The sequence below is a fragment of the Anomaloglossus baeobatrachus genome, chromosome 9 (assembly GCF_048569485.1).
Source record: "Anomaloglossus baeobatrachus isolate aAnoBae1 chromosome 9, aAnoBae1.hap1, whole genome shotgun sequence".
Taxonomy (NCBI): domain Eukaryota; kingdom Metazoa; phylum Chordata; class Amphibia; order Anura; family Aromobatidae; genus Anomaloglossus; species Anomaloglossus baeobatrachus.
Window position 1 is genome coordinate 12,932,679 of NC_134361.1, and position 21,543 is coordinate 12,954,221.

Sequence of the window (21,543 nt, forward strand, 5' to 3'; positions counted from 1 at the left end):
GCTGCCGACGGGCGCCGGGAGCGGGGACCGAGTCGCCTGGGGAGCGCAGGTGATGGGGGCTGGAGGCTGTGGAGCGGGGGACGCCTGATAGAGGAGCCGGGGAGCGAGGCAGGGAAGCCGGGGAGCGTGGCAGGTGAGCCGGGGAGCGAGGCAGGGGAGCCGGGAAGCAAGGCAGGGGACCCGGGGAGCGTGACATAAGCTTTGTGTTCTGTTACTCTATGCATTGGAGTTTTATATCATCAGTTCTCTCTGCAAACGCCTGAGTACTTCTTTAATCTGCTCAGACCTGCAATTAACCCTTCATCTGCTGTAAGCATAAGAACCTCAACTGAGTATTTGTTCACTTTGCAGACACATCTTCTAGTTCTGACTCCTGAAATGTCCATCCATCACCTGTTTGGCTGTTTCTGTGTTTGTGGCACTCCTGGATGTGCGTCTTCTTCTGTAACCTGTGCCGTTTTGTCTTCCTGAAGTCCTGGCTTTTGCTATTCCCTGTGCAGTTGCCTTCAGTCAGGGTTTTCCACCTTCAACTGTAACTTCGAGAATTCACTCCTAACACATATCTAATTTGTTGCAGAAAATGTGGAGGGGATGAAGCTTAGGGCTATGTGCGAACGCTAAATTTTTTTGACGCTGCGTTTTTGTGTGTTTTTTTGCTGCAAAAAACGCACAATAACACACCTGCGGCAAAAAAAAACGCATCAAAACACGCATGCGTTTTACCACGTTTTGGTGCGTTATTGTTCACTGCGTTTTTATGCGTAATTTCCTGCTTCAATATGTTCTTCATTCTCCACTAGTGAGTGTATGCAAGAGAGCAGACAGCAGCTGCAGAACTACAAGGCTCAGCATGCTTCATCCACTAGTGTATGCAGGAGAGCAGACAGCAGCTGTAGAACTACAAGGCTCAGCATACTCCATCCAGGACTGTATGCAGGAGTTTTTTGCCCCCCAAAAAATGATGTGGGCTTCGCCATATTTTTGTATGCTAGCCAGGTACAGCAGGCAGGTACGGGCTGTCCCCAACCCACAGCTGCCTATTTGTACCCATCTGGGAACCAAAAATATAGGGAAGCCCTTTTTTTTATTTCATGAAAAAATGATGTGGGCTTCGCCCAATTTTTGAGTCCAGCCAGGTACAACTAGGCAGCTGGGGATTGGAATCTTCAGCGCAGGGTGTCCAAGCTTACTGGGCACCCCTGCTGTGAATTGCAGTCCGCAGCCACCAAAGAAAATGGCGCTTTCATAGAAGAGCCATCTTCGGGTGCTGTATCCAACTCTTCCAGCTGCCCTGGTGCCAGGTGGCTCGCTGGGTAATAATGGTGTTAGGGCTAGATGTATATTATCAGCTGGCCCTAAGCCCGAAATTCAGGTTGTCACGCCAATATTAGACATGGCCACCATGAATTTCTAGTAAAGAATTAAAAAAAACACAACACGCAGAAAAATATTTTTATTAGAAATAAAACACAACACAATTAGTGACTCCACATTTATTGAACTAAATACCCCCCCACAGTAATCCTTGGTCAGGGTACCGCGCCATCAAATCCAGATTTAATATCATCTGATCGGTTTTCTGGAAGGCAAAGCGATCAGATGATGTGTCAGGTTCAAGGATGTGAATCACATGACACATCAGCTGATTGTATGAACGGCATTTATACAATCAGCTGATGCATCAGTAGAGAAAAAAAAAAACACGCCTGTGCAGACTCCTGTCTGATCGCTACAGGGTGGGCGGTAATCAGCTGATACGGTCACCTGACAGCATCAGCTGATAGTTTAAGCCAGCCGGGCGGTAAAAAGCCGGCCTCACCGCGAGACTTATATGATCAGCTGATTCCGTCAGGTGACTGCATCAGCTGATCATTGCCAGGTGCTGCAGCCATCGGACGTGTCCCGGGAGTCTGCAGACAGGTGAGTATATTTTTTTTTACTGTTCACTTTTGATTTCGCAGCTGCTTCCACCTCCCGTCCGGTGCCATGTCCACTCCCGTTCTGCGCCATGTCCGGACGGGAGGTGGAAGCAGCGGTGGCGGTACCGGGAGGATTCACGCTTCTGTGTTTACCAACACAAGGAAACCTCTTCCTGTACATGTGACTTTACTACCCACCCCTTGCGTTTATAGCTGCGTTTTTAGTCATAGAAAATCAGCTATATTTGCAATTTGCGTTTTTCCTTGCGTTTTTGAACATCTCATTGAACTCAATGGGTGAAAAATGCAGTGAAAAATGCAGGAATAATTGACATGCTGCGTTTTTGTGCGCACCACAAAACACAGCTAAAAAAACCCGCTGTGTGCAGACAGCAAAAATGAAAGCTCATACACTTTGCTGGTAAAGCAAAATCATGCAGTTTTCGGAACAAAAGCACATCTGAAAAACGCGCAAAAATGCCGCAAAAAATGCACTGTGCGCACATAGCCTAATGCAGATGAACACCAACCATGGAGAGGTGTCATGAAACCAGTACAAGCTGTCTTGCTATAGAATTGGAAGAGATATGGCAAGCTAGTAAATACGTACACACCTTACACCACACTTACTGTGTATTTAAAATATTTTTCTGACTTTTTTAACAACATGCTTGGTCCAGTGGGAGGGGTTATAGTATTTAAGGAAGGGGATATGGCCTGAAAATGCAACAGTGTATGTGGAGACACGGGGCTCAGTGGGTTCTCTCGTCCACTAAAACCCGCCGCCTTTAGAAAGACAGCGTGGCTCAGGGCTCATCCCAACTGAACGCTGACCTCCTTATCCGTGGGCGGAACACAACTCAGACAACACAGGGTGAGGGAATCACAATATTAAGACTTTATTGGATCCCCAAAATATTAACGGCACATAACACATAACCAGCAAAACACACAAATGTAACAGGCAACAGAGTCTCACCCTTCCGCTGGCTCACCAGGGATTTGAATATCCGTGCTTCAGAGCTTCCAGGGCTATTTACTCCAATCCAGCAGCACCCCGCTTTTGGTGGGCACCCACTGAGACTGGAAAAATGCCAGATTTAGGAAGCTGGCTGAGGTCTGCAAAGTCTGTAGTCAGATGACTGGATTGTCCCAAGCGGGGTTTCCTCCTTAAGTAGTTTCTGCTATGATGATATAATCCTGGCAGCCGGAGTCAAAATCCCTAGACTGTGGATATGGTCTCCAATCGGAACCAGAGTCCCTAGGTTGAAGCCATGTAGCCAAGTGATCCTCTAGTCGGAGCCAAAGTCCCTAGACTGAGTCCACAAGGTATCTTGGTCCTGATCCCCTAGCCAGCTCCTAAGAGCTTAGACTGGATCATGCACATCCATCGACCACTGGTGACTTAAAGAAATCCCTTTTATAACCATAACCTTCCCTTAGGATAAACTGTGCCCTTATCGAATTGGTTGTACAAGATTGCTTCTCTTATTGGATGAATTTCAAGCTGCATGGATAATGTTCATTTAAATGGTGTGGATAGAAAGACTGAGGATATTTACATGTAGTCTGCAAGTCCCAGACTAAACAATGGCTACTAAGGTAATTTACATTAGATTAGCAATACACAACTACATAACAATGAATGCTCCAGGGTCTGGTCCCAAACAATAGTTTAGCAAACATGAGTTAGCACACAGAAGAATAATGCGTCTGGCTGAATTTTAAGAAACTTTAACCCATGCTAGGCATTGGGTGTCCATGTCGTCACAGTGTACACCAAAAATCTACCAAAATTGGTGATGCAAAGTAAGGCAAACAATAAGTGGTATATGGGCAGACTAAAGACTGATTGCTCTCAGTGGGTGAAACATGGTCAAACTAGACTTGTATCAAATGTATCAAACAGCCGGAGGCACCGTGATACATTCTGCACTGTTTACACAGACTAAGAGTAGACAGGATTCGTATATCTGCCCCAATGTATCTTAAAAGTGTCTACAGTCACAATTTGTGATTAGATGTAGACATTTCTGAACAAGGATAGAGACAATGATCTAAACTCTAGGAATGGTTCCAGGTCGTCATCTGAGACTTGACCCAAAAGAAGCTGAGCTCGTGTCAGATTTATAACCACGTGGCCATGAAATTGTGGAAACGACCCTCATTTACAAATATGTGGACTTACGCTGAGTTACTACTTCACTGATTGCTGGTTAATTACTCACATCACCTCATTACCGCCTATAGAGGAGCTCAAATAGCCACTCCACTTTCCGTATACATATATATATACTGTATATTTGGAGTCAATTGGAGGCAATTCGGCTAGATGTTTATTATGATTTACAATGTAGATTGATGGTCGGGAGCTTTGGAGATGAGCCGCCATTACTGATAGATAGAAGTCCTCATTCTTGTTCTATCAAACAAAGCCAATTCATTAGAATGGGACGACTGCAGAAAGTGTCACGTTTTGCTGAAGACGCTCACCCACTTCTAGGTAGAAAAGTGAGAGCTCTAAAGAACATTGAACATGACGTATTATGGCTACGGGTAATTGACCAAACTATACAGACCCGCGGCCATCTCTGTGACAAAAAGGTCCCCATATGCATTTGATTTTGGGGGCATCAGTAAAATATCTGATGTATATGGGGGTCTCTCAACTGTCCATTTGCTTAACTCTAGCTATGACCCAAAACAGCTCCTGTCCTTACAGTTATCAACCAAAGCGACCCCGGGACATCTAATGCTAAAGCTGTACAATGTTGATTAATGAGTATCTACATTGAGAACAGTGTATGAAAAGTTACTGTGCATGTGACCGAAAGTATGCAAATTGGGGTCAAGTCATAATTGCCAGAACCAGTAAGCAGAGCGGCATCCTAACATTGTGTATATCACACGCTGTTTGTATTCGGCCAGCTGCAGTTGTGCCCGCATGTGGAAAACCCTTTAAATGAAAAGCACCGATGACTGATACATTGTAACCATCGGAATCTTCGGCTGCTGCTTTGGACACATTTCTATCCAACACTCCGCTGTAAGAATGATAGGACATTCTCACACTTTGCTACAGAATTTTCTGCACCTGAGACTTATTGTTCTCCCATTGATTTCTCTCAGCGAGGAACACATTGATTTATGAAAAAAACATTCTAGATATGTGGGAAAGTCAGAAATTCTTGCAACAAGTCCGTGAAGTGTGAGCAGACTTTGACGTTTGTACAAATATTTGGGTTTTGAAAATCACATTTGTATTCACTGACAACAAACAGAGTTATTGAGAATAGTGAGTAATTGAGACACAACTTTGCAAAATCATAGGTTTGCAGCAGAATTATGGCCTAAAACCATTTTAAATGTCACAAATGTTTGAGGAATGGAGCAGAAAACGACAGATATTGTCCCAAGATATGACGTTGCATCCCCGACACAATGGGACACCTGCCCAATCGGTAGGTAATGTGCAAACTTTCTATTTATTCAAATAGGACCAATGCACAATACCTGCCGCCCGTGCATTCATCTTGATAGAACTGTGGGGACACAATGTTATTGGCACTGATCACCTCCTGGTATAAGAATGAGCTCACAACACCTAGGCAGTCTGTCCGCAGAAAATAACTGTTCAAGCCAAGTAGAGGTGCTCGGCAGGGGCGGACATAGCATTGATGCAGCTGCACAGGGGCCCAAGAGGTCAGGGGGCCCAATTCCACTTCCAAAACAGATGGAATTGTGCATTATTGTACTGCAAAGGGCCCATATATTGTCCTTGCACAGTGGCATCATCTGTCTGTGTCCGCCATTGGGGCTTAGTGCATGCTAGGCATAGTGAAATAGTTCAGTGCAGTGTCCAAACTTATTATTCTTCCTCTGCATCTGCCCCTGTAAAGCCAGAGCTATCAATCAAGAATAGGGAGTGAAATGGATGGAAAACAAGTAGGTGGAAAGGTGCACTGAACTGCTCGGCCACACCAAAAGTTCACCAAACTGTTCACGCCAAGGGTGCACCAAACTGCTCAGTCACACCAAGGTTGCACCGAACTGCTCCCGTCAAGTGTGCACCGAACTGCTTACACCAAGTGTGCACCAAACTGCTCAGTCACACCAAGGGTGCTTTGAAATGCTCAGTCATGCCAAGGTTGCACCAAACTGCTGATGCCAAGGGTGTAACGATCTGCTCACGCCAAGGGTTCACCAAACTGTTCACGCCAAGGGAGCAACAAAATGTTCACACCAAGGGTGCACTGAATTGCTCTGCCAAGGGTCCACAGAACTGCTCGGTCACACCAAGGGTGCATCGAAGTGCTCATGGCAAGGATGCACTGAATTGCTCATGTCAAAATTGCACTGAATTGCTCACGCCAAGGGTGCACCAAACTAATCACTCCAATGGAGCATCAAATTGCTCATGCCTAGAGTGCACCAAACTGCTCACAACAAGGGTGTACCAAACTGTACAAAGCTGCTTATGCCAAGGGTGCAAGAAATTGCTCACGCCACAAGGGTGCACTGTACTGCTCATGCCAAGAGTGCACCAAACTGCTCTGCCGATGGTGTACTAAATTGCTCACGCTAAGGGTGCACTGAACTGCTCATGCCAAGAATGCACTGAACTGCTCACACCAAGGGTGTACCAAACTGCTCACAACAAGGGTGCACCAAATTGCTCATGCCAAGGATGCATTGAACTGTTCTGCCAGGGGTGCATCATGCTGCTCACGCCAAGGGTGTACCGAACTGTTCACATCAAGGGTGTACCAAATTGCTCATGTCAAGGGTGCACCGAACTGCTCAGGACAAGAGTGCATTGAACTCTTCTGCAAGGGGTGCAGCATGCTGCTCATGCCAAGGGTGTACCAAACTGCTCACAATAAGGGGGCACCAAATTGCTCGTGCCAAGGGTGCACCGAACTGCAAACACAAAGGGTGCATGGAGCACCTGGGTTTGGTATGAATGGTCATTTTGTGATGACAGATTCCATAACTTGCAATGTGCCCTATGTAAAGTGGCGCCCCTGCTCCTGGGGACCTGGGGGGTGAATGCAGCTCTCTGCTTGCGGTGGCAGCTTTGCATTTTTATCCCATATGAAGGTCGCTGATGTGAAACCTGCCGGTATATATCATAAATGAGGCACAGTTCTGCCTGCGCGCTGAGCGAGCCACTGCAGAGACACAAGTTAATATGAGCGCGCTGTGTAATACACTATTACAGGACGCATAATGCAGTGACAGGATGACATAACGAGCAGCCCCTAAACTTATCTTTCTTTGTTGTGTAGGTATACAAATGTAAATTTATACAAACAGCAGTTTGCAAACAGAAGTGATTTAGCTTTTGCCAACATTATCAATCAAGAAAATAACTTAGGAAAATTGATCTGCACAAAACACGGAGAAACGCGTTTAACGCTGCGACGAGGAAGGAACGGCGAGCGAATAACGAGGCATGAAGGTCTACAGTGGACAAACACTGCCCCCTGCAGGAGAAACCGGAACATCCGCACTGACAGGGAAAACTGCAGAGAGGGAGACTGGCGTACGGGGAAAATATGAGGATAAAGACGGAAATACTGGAAACCAGACGGGGAAACTATCTGAGGATAAAGACGGAAATACTGGAAACCAGACGGGGAAAATATCTGAGGATAAAGACGGAAATACTGGAAACCAGACGAGGAAAATATCTGAGGATAAAGACGGAAATACTGGAAACCAGACGGGGAAACTATCTGAGGATAAAGACGGAAATACTGGAAACCAGACGAGGAAAATATCTGAGGATAAAGACGGAAATACTGGAAACCAGACGGGGAAACTATCTGAGGATAAAGACGGAAATACTGGAAACCAGACGAGGAAAATATCTGAGGATAAAGACGGAAATACTGGAAACCAGACGGGGAAAATATGAGGATAAAGACGGAAATACTGGAAACCAGACGGGGAAAATATCTGAGGATAAAGACGGAAATACTGGAAATCAGACGGGGAAAATATCTGAGGATAAAGACGGAAATACTGGAAACCAGACGGGGAAAATATGAGGATAAAGACGGAAATACTGGAAACCAGACGGGGAAAATATGAGGATAAAGACGGAAATACTGGAAACCAGACGAGAAAAATATCTGAGGATAAAGACGGAAATACTGGAAACCAGACGAGAAAAATATCTGAGGATAAAGACGGAAATACTGGAAACCAGACGGGGAAAATATGAGGATAAAGACGGAAATACTGGAAACCAGACGGGGAAAATATCTGAGGAGAAAGACGGAAATACTGGAAACCAGATGGGGAAAATATCTGAGGAGAAAGACGGAAATACTGGAAACCAGACGGGGAAAATATGAGGATAAAGACGGAAATACTGGAAACCAGATGGGGAAAATATCTGAGGATAAAGACGGAAATACTGGAAACCAGACGGGGAAAATATGAGGATAAAGACAGAAATACTGGAAACAAGACGAGGAAAATATGAGGATAAAGAAGGAAATACTGGAAACCAGACGAGGAAAATATCTGAGGATAAAGACGGAAATACTGGAAACCAGAGGGGGAAACTATCTGAGGATAAAGACGGAAATACTGGAAACCAGAGGGGGAAACTATCTGAGGATAAAGACGGAAATACTGGAAACCAGACGGGGAAAATATGAGGATAAAGACGGAAATACTGGAAACCAGACGGGGAAAATATGAGGATAAAGACAGAAATACTGGAAACCAGACGGGGAAAATATGAGGATAAAGACAGAAATACTGGAAACAAGACGAGGAAAATATGAGGATAAAGAAGGAAATACTGGAAACCAGACGGGGAAAATATGAGGATAAAGACGGAAACACTGGAAACCAGACGGGGAAAATATGAGGATAAAGACGGAAATACTGGAAACCAGACGGGGAAAATATGAGGATAAAGACGGAAATACTGGAAACCAGACGGGGAAAATATGAGGATAAAGACGGAAATACTGGAAACCAGACGGGGAAAATATGAGGATAAAGACGGAAATACTGGAAACCAGACGGGGAAAATATGAGGATAAAGACGGAAATACTGGAAACCAGACGGGGAAAATATCTGAGGATAAAGACGGAAATACTGGAAACCAGACGGGGAAACTGACTGTGACTCCTCATGTTACATTATCAGTGTATACAGAAAGCAAGGAAGAAAGCCCAATGTACAGAATGTGGACGAATGTGTGCAAAATATCATGGATATCATGTAGTAGATGTCACCTGCAGTCCTATGTAACACCACAGATAACACAGTGATATATCTGAGTACAGATAATGTCGTAGATGTCACCTGCAGTCCTATGTAACACCACAGATAACACAGTGATATCTCTCTGAGTACAGATAATGTAGTAGATGTCACCTGCAGTCCTATGTAACACCACAGATAACACAGTGATATCTCTCTGAGTACAGATAATGTTGAGATGTCACCTGCAGTCCTATGTAACACCACAGATAACACAGTGATATCTCTCTGAGTACAGATAATGTAGTAGATGTCTCCTGCAGTCCTATGTAACACCACAGATAACACAGTAATATCTCTGAGTACAGATAATGCAGTGGATGTCACCTGCAGTCCCATGTAACACCACAGATAACACAGTGATATCTCTCTGAGTACAGATAATGTTGAGATGTCACCTGCAGTCCTATGTAACACCACAGATAACACAGTGATATCTCTCTGAGTACAGATAATGTTGAGATATCACCTGCAGTCCTATGTAACACCACAGATAACACAGTGATGTCTCTGAGTACAGATAATGTAGTAGATGTCACCTGCAGTCCTATGTAACACCACAGATAACATAGTGATATCTCCCTGAGTACAGATAATGTAGTAGATGTCACCTGCAGTCCTATGTAACACCACAGATAACACAGTGATATCTCTGAGTACAGATAATGTAGTAGATGTCCCCTGCAGTCCTATGTAACACCACAGATAACACAGTGATGTCTCTGAGTACAGATAATGTAGTAGATGTCACCTGCAGTCCTATGTAACACCACAGATAACACAGTGATCTCTCTCTGAGTACAGATAATGTAGCAGATGTCACCTGCAGTCCTATGTAACACCACAGATAACACAGCGATATCTCTCGGAGTACAGATAATGTAGTAGATGTCACCTGCAGTCCTATGTAACACCACAGATAACACAGTGATCTCTCTCTGAGTACAGATAATGTAGCAGATGTCACCTGCAGTCATATGTAACACCACAGATAACAGAGCGATAGCTCTTGGAGTGCAGATAATGTAGTAGATGTCACCTGCAGTCCTATGTAACACCACAGATAACAGTGATATACCTCTGAGTACAGATAATGTAGAAGATGTCACCTGCAGTCCTATGTAACACCACAGATAACACAGTGATATCTCTGAGTACAGATCATGTAGCAGATGTCACCTGCAGTCCTATGTAACACCACAGATAACACAGCGATATCTCTCGCAGTACAGATAATGTAGTAGATGTCACTTGCAGTCCTATGTAACACCACAGATAACAGTGATATCTCTCTGAGTACAGATAATGTAGTAGATGTCACCTGCAGTCCTATGTAACACCACAGATAATAGTGATATCTCTCTGAGTACAGATCATGTAGCAGATGTCACCTGCAGTCCTATGTAACACCACAGATAACACAGTGATATCTCTGAGTACAGATAATGTAGTAGATGTCACCTGCAGTCCTATGTAACACCACAGATAACAGTGATATCTCTGAGTACAGATAATGTAGTAGATGTCACCTGCAGTCCTATGTAACACCACAGATAACAGTGATATCTCTGAGTACAGATAATGTAGTAGATGTCACCTGCAGTCCTATGTAACACCACAGATAACACGGTGATATCTCTCTGAGTACAGATAATGTAGTAGATGTCACCTGCAGTCCTATGTAACTCCACAGATAACACAGTGATATCTCTGAGTACAGATAATGTAGTAGATGTCACCTGCAGTCCTATGTAACTCCACAGATAACACAGTGATATCTCTGAGTACAGATAATGTAGTAGATGTCACCTGCAGTCCTATGTAACACCACAGATAACAGTGATATCTCTCTGAGTACAGATAATGTAGTAGATGTCACCTGCAGTCCTATGTAACACCACAGATAACAGTGATATCTCTCTGAGTACAGATCATGTAGTAGTCGGTTTTTGTGTTTTATGTGACCATCTCAGCACTAGTACAGTGCATGAAAAAGTTTGGGCACCCTTACTCAAAATTATTTTTATTGTGAACAGTTAAGCAGGTTGAAGATGAAATGATCTCTAAAAGGCATAAAATTAAAAATTACACATTTCCTTTGTATGTTAGGCAAAAAAATATATATTTTAATATTTTACATTTTAAAAGAAAATGGGCTGATGCAAATGTTTGAACACCCTTAGAGATGTGTGTGCTAAAATAACTTTGACCAAGGTTTCAGCCCTTAATTATCCTATTAGGGTTATGTCTTGTTTTTGTCATCAGGTGATGCAAATATCACGGCTTTCTAAAAGCCCAGCCTCCTCTAAGCTTGAGCCAAAAACAGCAGCCATGGGCTCTTCTAAGCAGCTGCCTAGCACTCTGAAAATGAAACTGGGGGAGGCAAAGCAGGAAAGGCTATAAGAAGATAGGAAAGAGTTTTCAAGTTGCCCTTTGCTCATTTTGAAATGTAATTAAAAAATGGCCGTTTGGAACAGTGGAGGTCAAGATAAGGTCTGGAAGAGTGTGAGCTGCTGGTAGGATTGCTGGAGAGATAAATCAGAACCCCTGCTTGACTGCAAAAGACCCTCAGGAAGATTTAGCAGACTCTGGAGTTGTGGTACATTGTTCTACTGTTCAGAAACCCCTGTACAAATATGACCTTCATCTAAGAGTCATCAGAAGAAAACCTCTCCTGCATTTTTACCATAAAATTCAGCATAAGAAGTCTGCAAAAGAACATCTAAACAAGCCTGATGTATTCTGGAAACAAGTCCTGTGGAGCGATGGGGTTAATATTGAACTCTTTGACCACAATCATGAAAGCTATGTGTGGAGAAAAAAGGGCACAGAATTTCAGGAAAAGAACATATCACCAACCATTAAGCATGGGGGTCGATCAATCATGCTTTGGGGTTGTGTTGCAGCAAATGGCACGGGGAACATTTCACAGGTAGAGGGAAGAATGGATTCATTGAAATTTCAACAAATTCTTGATGCAAACATAACATCGTCTTTAAAGGAGAAAAGAAGAGGAAAGAGGAGAAAAGAAGAGAAAAGAAGATTACTTCTACAAATGGATAATGTTCCTAAACACAAGTCAAAATCCAAGAAAGAACAATGCATGCAAGACGAGCCAGGAATCTCACAGAACTGGAAGATGTCTCCAAGGAAGAGCAGAGCATGCAAGATGAGTCAGGCACCTCACAGTAATGGAAGAGGTCTCTTAAACCCGCTTTACACGCTGCAATGTATCTTACAATGTGTCGGCGGGGTCACGTCGTAAGTGACGCACATCCGGCATCGTAAGTTACATTGCAGTGTGTGACAGCGACGTGCGATTGCGATAGAACGGTAAAACGTTCATCGCATGCACGTCGTTCATTTCTCTAGAATTGCACATCAGGTTGTTCATCGCATCTGGGGTAGTGCACATTGCAGTGTGTGACACACCGGGAACGATGAACAGATCTTACCTACATCCTGCGGCTCCCGGCCAGCAATGCGGAAGGAAGGAGGTGGGCGGGATGTTTACGTCCCGCTCAGCTCCGCCCCTCTGTTTCTATTGGCCAGCTGCCGTGTGACGTCGCTGTGATGCCGAACGTCCCTCCCACTCCAGGAAGTGGACGATTGCCGCCCACATCGAGGTCGCATGGACGGGTAAGTACGTGTGACGGGGGTTAATCGTTTGTGCGGCACGTTCAACAAATTGAACGTGCCACACATACGATGGGGGCGTTGCAAATCGCATACGATATCGTATGCGAAATTGCAACGTGTAAAGCAGGCTTAAGGAAGAACATTGAAAGCAAGACGAGTCAGGCACCTCACAGTAATGGAAGACGTCTCTAAGGAAGAGCATTGCAAGCAAGACGAGCCAGGAATCTCACAGAACTGGAAGACGAGCCAGGAATCTCACAGAACTGGAAGACGAGCCAGGAATCTCACAGAACTGGAAGACGAGCCAGGAATCTCACAGAACTGGAAGACGAGCCAGGAATCTCACAGAACTGGAAGACGAGCCAGGAATCTCACAGAACTGGAAGACGAGCCAGGAATCTCACAGAACTGGAAGACGAGCCAGAAATCTCACAGAACTGGAAGACGAGCCAGGAATCTCACAGAACTGGAAGACGAGCCAGGAATCTCACAGAACTGGAAGACGAGCCAGGAATCTCACATACCTGGAAGATGTTTCCAATGAAAAGCAGTGCATACAAGACCATCAGGAATCTCACAGAACTGGAAGACGTCTCTAAGGAAGAACAGATAACAATCCCTTAAACAAGAATTGAAAAACTCTTGGATGCTACAAAAAGTGTTTACAAGCTGCAATACTTGCCAAAGGGGGCGCTACCAATTCCTATAAAACTGCACATTTCAGAGTGGCCTTTTATTGTGTCCAGCCTAAGGCGCACCTGTGCAATAATCATGTTGTCTAATTAGCATCTTGATCTGCCGAATCTGAGAGGTGGATGTATTATCTTCAGAAAGGAGAAGCGCTCATAACACAGCGTTAGACCAGTTTGTGAACAATGTTTGAGAGAAAAGGGCCTTTTGTGTCCATAGAAAAAGTCTTCGATCCTTGAGTTCAGCTCATGATCAATGGGAGAAAAAACAAAAGTGTTTATATTTTTGCTCAGTATATATTATAGTGCAGAGCGCCTCAGAAGAATGTATTACAAAAACTAACAATACATAAAATATGCATTGTGCCACTATCACCTAGATGGTTCTACCAAGTACAAGGTCTACAAAGTGCAGAGTGATTATCCATAGCTGCACTGGTATTTTATTATTTCATTAAATGTTATATGGTAAAGAGATAGAAGTGCATAAAAGTGAATGATAGTTCTATGTCACTTCAGTCATATTGAATGAATGCAGAGAGCTCTACATTACCACGGGTATATATAGGTCCAAGAACACCAAATAAGTAAGAGAACAATTAACAATGCCACATTTCAAACCTTGCTGCTGCCTTAATTAATGTGTCCCCGCTCCCCAATAGCGGGTTTCGACCTGCTTCATCAGGGACATGTTTGGGGAAAGGGTAGGCTCCTTTTTTAAGTGAAAGCGGCCAATGGAGACCGGTTTAGATGAACAGGTCAACAAAGTTAACTTAAAAGCCTACCACATAGTAATGGCGCCTCAGCATCTGACATCCTCAGCTGTCAAATTGAGCACTTCATACACCTCTGTGCACAGGAAATAACAAAGGATCCACCATTCACAATAAGTGACATCATAGAGAAATTAAACAACCCATAAAGACACCTATTCAAAGAAAGGAGGAAACACTGGCACCATTCAGCGAGCTAACCGCTCAATCTTCCTATTTCAGGTTTATACACGCATTATATGGCTTGTAAATGTCTTTGCATTCTGGCCACGGAAATTACAAAAGACAACAATCCATACAGTCCATGTGAAAAGAGACAGAAGGCACTAACCAGATATGAGGTAAAAAAAAATCTGTTTTATTCGACCATTGGGTCAGGGGGAAAGGCGTGAGGGAGGTGGGTACACACAACCCGTCGGACCATGGCCGCTTCGCGTCTCCACAACCGCCGGTTGTGGAGACGTGAAGCAGTCGTCGTCCGACGAATTGTGTGTACCCACCTCCCTCACGCCTTTCCCCCTGACCTGATGGTTGAATAAAACAGCTTTTTTTACCGCATATCTGGTGAGTGCCTTTCGTCTTTTTTCACATGGACCATAAAGACACCTATTTTGTCTCTGGCAGAGAGGACATATCCACCCCCATACTGAACATAAGGGATTAATTTTAACTGGTTAAGGGAAAAACTGTAACTGAGGAAGAAAGAGAAAGTTAACATTACATATGGACCCTATTCAGCTAGGACCCCCTGGTGTGGACAAGTAATTAAAACTGGTATATCTGCTGGAAAACAGGCACAAGATCTGGGGTATTGATATTCAGAAACGGAGAAATACACTTTCAAACAAACAGCTTCCTCTGAACAAAGCAGTATCATAGTTCTCTTGGGGCTGGTGGTCAGTAATGAATATTGGGGTTTTGTATCAATCCAATATTTATGGGAGACACATTTTCAGCTTTGCAATCCCAAGGGGAAGAACATTTATATTTTTATATAATGGTGCATTTAACAAATCAACCTAAAACTAATATTAGACAGATGGATAACCAAACAAATATTATATTTCCTATCTATGGAAAGGTAAAATTGTGAAACATGACCATGATATCTTCTACCTGGAACTTCTAGGATCAAAGATATCCTGAAAGTTGGGAAACTCACTGTGATGACATGGACACCCAATGCCTCTCATGGGTTAACGTTTCTTAAAATTCAGCCAGACGTCATTGTTCTTCTGTGTGCTCTCATGTTTGCTTAGCTATTGTTTCTCCAGACTCTTCCAGTAATCATTGTATTGTAGTTGTATATTGCTAATGTGATTACCTTAGTAGCCATTATCTAGTCTGTGCATTCCAGACTACATGTATACCCTCATTCTTTCTGTAGACATCATTTGGATGAACATTGTCCATACAGCTTGAGATTCTTCCAATGGGAGAGGCGATCTTGTCCAACCAATCGATGAGGACGCAATGTATCCAAGTGGAAGGCTGTGGCTATAAAAGGGATTTCTTTAAGCCACCAGGGAGTGGTTGATGGATGCTGATGGATCCAGTCTAAGCTCTTAGGAGCTAACTAGAGGATTAGGATATCTTTTGGCTTCAATCTAGGCACTCCGGTTCCGGTTGGAGACCATATCCACAGTCTAGGGATTTCGACTCCGGCTGCCAGGATTGTATCATCATACCAGGACTACCTAAGGAGGACACTCAGGTTGGGACAATTCGGTCACCTGGTACGGACTTTGCAGACCTCAGCCAGCTTCCTAAATCCGGTGTTATTCCAGTCTCGGTGGGTGCCCGCCAAAAGCGGGGTGCTGCTGGATTGGAGTAAATAGTCCTGGAACCTCTGAGGCATGGACATTCTAAATCCTTGGTGAGCCAGCGGAAGGGTGAGACTCTGTTGCCTGTTACATTTGTGTTTTGCTGGTTATGTGTTATGTGCCATTAATTGTTTGGCGATCCAATAAAGTCTTACTATTGTGATTCCCTCACCCTGTATTGTCTGAGTAGTGTTACGCCCATGGTTAAGGAGGCCGGCGTTCAGTTGGGATGAGCCCTGAGCCACGCTGTCTTTCTAAAGGCGGCGGGTTTTAGTGGATGAGAGCACCCACTGAGCCCCGTGTCTCCACAATTGGTGGCAGCGGTGGGATACTACTCAGCCTGGTTTACCCAGGGGAGCTGCAGCGGACTGGTGTTCGTGGACACCGTCCAGGGCTCAACAACCAGGGAGGCACATAAGCATACCCAGCAGGCCATAGGGGAGGCATTCAGGTTTCGGACGCTGCCATGTCCAACCCCACCAGCTCAGCCATGGGACAAGGACCAGAGAGGAGTTACGACCGCAGCAGTAAATGGATGCTACAGGATCTGTGCCAGAGGCGAAAGACTATCTACTGGAATGCTGAGACTCGGTCAGACTTGATCCAGAAATTAGTCCGTTGGGATGCCCAGAATGATGCAGAGGACGATGAGGATCCCGCCGATATTGACCCAGAGGATTTAAACTATGTGCCACATCATGGATCTAGTGACAATCGGGAATCAACTTTGTCCAAAATGGCCCAAGCCACAGCGTTGTTGGATGCATTGGGACCTAGATCCTCAAGAGAAGAGAGGGCTTGGGTTCTGGAATATGTTTATGGGATTCCAGCTGCCGTACTGCTAGCACCAGCCGCTTGAGAAGGATGATCCCGCTACCCAGCAGAAGTTGCACCAAAACAAAGGACTACAAACAGGGCCGGTGACTTGCCCAATCTATGGCGCTGTTATACATGTGGGCGCCATGGACATATAGATAAAGATTGTCTCCAAAACCGAGGCCGCATGCTTGGAGCCTATCTGCCAGCTCAGCCGGTCAAGAGCCAGGGACTACGAGACACTGGTTCTTCCATCACTCTGGTAAGCCCAGTTATTGTTTCCCCAGAAGACCATTTACCAGATTCCCAATTATCCATCTCCCTGGCTGAGGGCCAGCACTCGGACGTCCCTCTGGCATGTGTGCAGTTGGACCTAAGGACCGACCAGGGAGAGGTCGAGGTGGAGCTTGCGGATAGCCTCCCCACACCTAGTATTTTGGGGACCAACCAGGAAGTGATCGATGTGGGGATTGTGAACAGCCTCCCCATACCAGTCATTGTGGAGACTGACCAGAGCAAGGCTGATGTGGAGCTTATGAACAGCATCCCCACCCCTGGTATTTTGGGAACTAACCAGGAAGCGATCGATGTGGGGATTGTGAACAGCCTCCCCACACCTGTCATTGTGGAGACTGACCAGAGCAAGGCTGATGTGGAGCTTATGGACACCGTCCCCACACCAGTTACTTTGGGGTCTGACCAGGAAGAGGTCCATATGGAGTTTATGGACAGCCTCCCCACACCTGTTGTTTCGGGGACTAGCCAGGAGGAAGTTGAAGTGGGGTTCATAGATGGCCCCACCAAGCCTGTTGTTTCGGATACCACTCAGAGGGAAGTGAAAGTGGGGCTTGGGAATTACCTGCTCACACCAGTTATTTTGGAGAATGACCTAGGACAAGTACTATCCAGTCAGTTTGAAGCAGCCATCACCCACTTCCAATCCAAGCAGGACCCTGATGTTGATATTTCTAACATCTTTTCCAAGGATAATTCACATTCCCAGTCTGCAGCATCCACTTCTGAGCCACGAACCGTGAGTAAGCCTAACACTGTGGCTATTGACTGGGGGAAGATTGATAGTAAGAAATGTATGCAAGCCCAACTCATGGACCCCACCTTAGTGCTTCTCCGCAATATGGCTGCTCAGCTTGGGGGAGGTAATCAGGGGAAGGTGTATAGATGCAAGCCTCTGATGCTGACCTCACCATTAACAAGGACAATGCCGTCAAGAGGAGAAGGATGATCGGAAGCCTATCATGTCTGGCTAATATTAAGAAGGGGGAGGAATGTGACGACATGGACACCCAATGCCTCTCATGGGTTAAAGTTTTTTAAAATTCAGCCAGACGTCATTGTTCTTCTGTGTGCTATCTCATGTTTGCTTAGCTATTGTTTCTCCAGACTCTTCCAGTAATCATTATATTGTAGTTGTGTATTGCTAATGTGATTACTTTAGTAGCCATTATCTAGTCTGTGTATTCCAGACTACATGTATACCCTCAGTCTTTCTGTAGACATCATTTGGATGAACATTGTCCATGCAGCTTGAGATTCATCCAATGGGAGAGGTGATCTTGTCCAACCAATCGATGAGAACGCAGAGTATCCAAGTGGAAGGCTGTGGCTATAAAAGGGATTTCTTTAAGCCACCAGGGGGTGGTTGATGGATGCTGATGGATCCAGTCTAAGCTCTTAGGAGCTGACTAGAGGATTAGGATATCTTATGGCTTCAATCTAGGGACTCTGGTTCCGGTTGGAGACCATATCCACATCCTAAGGATTTCGACTCCGGCTGCCAGGATTGTATCATCATACCAGGACTACCTAAGGAGGACACTCAGGTTGGGACAGTTCAGTCACCTGTTACAGACTTTGCACACCTCAGACAGCTTCCTAAATCTGGCATTATTCCTTTCTCGGTGGGTGCCCGCCAAAAGCGGGGTGCTGCTGGATTAGAATGAGCGGCCCTGGAAGCTCTGAGGTATGGACATTCTAAATCCCTGGTGAGCCAGCGGAAGGGTGAGACTCTGTTGCCTGTTACATTTGTGTTTTGTTGGTTATGTGTTATGTGCCGTTAATTGTTTGGGGATCCAATAAAGTCTAATTTTTGTGATTCCCTCACCCTGTGTTGCCTGAGTAGTGTTACACCCACAGTTAAGGAGGCCGGCGTTCAGTTGGGATGAGCCCTGAGCCACGCTGTCTTTCTAAAGGCAACGGGTTTTAGCGGACGAGAGCACCCACTGAGCCCCGTGTCTCCACACTCATCATTTTCTATAGACTTGAGCCATATCCCATGACCAGCCCCATCTGAGGATACTAAGGGGGGTATGTGGTAGTGAGTAGTGACTGTTGTATAATAAATACAGACATTTTATTTGACACCTTGTTCAATGCCAGAAAGATACACATCTGTGTAGGATTGCTCAAAATGTCATGGAAGTTTTTACTGTCATGATACTGTTTGCACTCTGCTGTCGCAGAATTGTATCAGTCACCTGATTACATGGTCGGCGTTTAGTGGTTGGAGCCTATCATAGCTATCCCCTATGCATAGTTACCCCCTCCCTCTGTTAGAATTAGCATAAGTATGATACAATCGACTTAGCAGGACCTGTGGTGAGGTCATATCCATGTGACCAGAAGGGGCGGGGCCTCAACCAACAAAGCTGATACAAGGAAGCACCATTTGTCTGTTAGCTGAGGCCCCGCCCCTTCTGGTCACATGGGTATGACCTCACATAGGTCCTACTAGGTCAATTGTATCATACTTATGCTATTTCTAACAGGGGAAGGGGATAACTATGAATACCCCCAGATATTATCTGATCCTCAGCTGCTGTCACTCAACAAGCAGCTAATTTTATATACTTCACTTTCTTGGATTGCAAAATCTAAACATCCGAGCTGAACACTAAAGGTATGTATAGAATCAGCCTGATAGTGCCAGTATAGCACTGTATGTATAGAATCAGCCTGATAGCGCCAGTATAGCACTGTATGTATAGACTCAGCCTGATAGCGCCAGTATAGCACTGTATGTATAGAATCAGCCTGATAGTGCCAGTATAGCACTGTATGTATAGAATCAGCCTGATAGCGCCAGTATAGCACTGTATGTATAGAATCAGCCTGATAGTGCCAGTATAGCACTGTATGTATAGAATCAGCCTGATAGTGCCAGTATAGCACTGTATGTATAGAATCAGCCTGATAGTGCCAGTATAGCATTGTATGTATAGAATCAGCCTGATAGTGCCAGTATAGCACTGTATGTATAGAATCAGCCTGATAGTGCCAGTATAGCACTGTATGTATAGAATCAGCCTGATAGCGCCAGTATAGCATTGTATGTATAGAATCAGCCTGATAGTGCCAGTATAGCACTGTATGTATAGAATCAGCCTGATAGTGCCAGTATAGCACTGTATGTATAGAATCAGCCTGATAGTGCCAGTATAGCACTGTATGTATAGAATCAGCCTGATAGTGCCAGTATAGCACTGTATGTATAGAATCAGCCTGATAGTGCCAGTATAGCATTGTATGTATAGAATCAGCCTAATAGTGCCAGTATAGCACTGTATGTATAGAATCAGCCTGATAGCGCCAGTATAGCACTGTATGTATAGAATCAGCCTGATAGTGCCAGTATAGCACTGTATGTATAGAATCAGCCTGATAGTGCCAGTATAGCACTGTATGTATAGAATCAGCCTGATAGTGCCAGTATAGCACTGTATGTATAGAATCAGCCTGATAGCGCCAGTATAGCACTGTATGTATAGAATCAGCCTGATTGTGCCAGTATAGCACTGTATGTATAGAATCAGCCTGATAGTGCCAGTATAGCACTGTATGTATAGAATCAGCCTGATAGCGCCAGTATAGCACTGTATGTATAGAATCAGCCTGATAGTGCCAGTATAGCACTGTATGTATAGAATCAGCCTGATAGTGCCAGTATAGCACTGTATGTATAGAATCAGCCTGATAGCGCCAGTATAGCACTGTATGTATAGAATCAGCCTGATAGTGCCAGTATAGCACTGTATGTATAGAATCAGCCTGATTGTGCCAGTATAGCACTGTATGTATAGAATCAGCCTGATAGTGCCAGTATAGCACTGGCTTTAGGTTATATACAAAAATCCTGGTGATTAGTTCCCTTTTAAATATATACAATTTAATAGCTTAGTTCCTCTTACTCTATAAACGGCATACCCAAAGCCATATGCTATCAGCTGTAGTTTTTCTTGGGTTATTCTGAAGATTGGCAGTCACTGTACCGAGGTATATACACAGTGGGGAAAATAAGTATTTGATACACTGCCAATTATACAAGTTTTCTCACCTACAAAGAATGTGGAGATCTGTAATTTTTATCGTAGGTACATTTCAATGCAGAATCTAAAATAAAAATCCAGAAAATCATATTATATGCCTTTTAAATAATTCATTTGCATTTTATTGCATAAAAATTTTTTTGATCACCTACCAACCACCATGAACTCTGTCTTTCACAGACCTGTTATTTTTTCTTTAGGAAGCTCCTTGTCTGCACTCATTACCTGATTTAATTGCACCTGCTTGAACTCA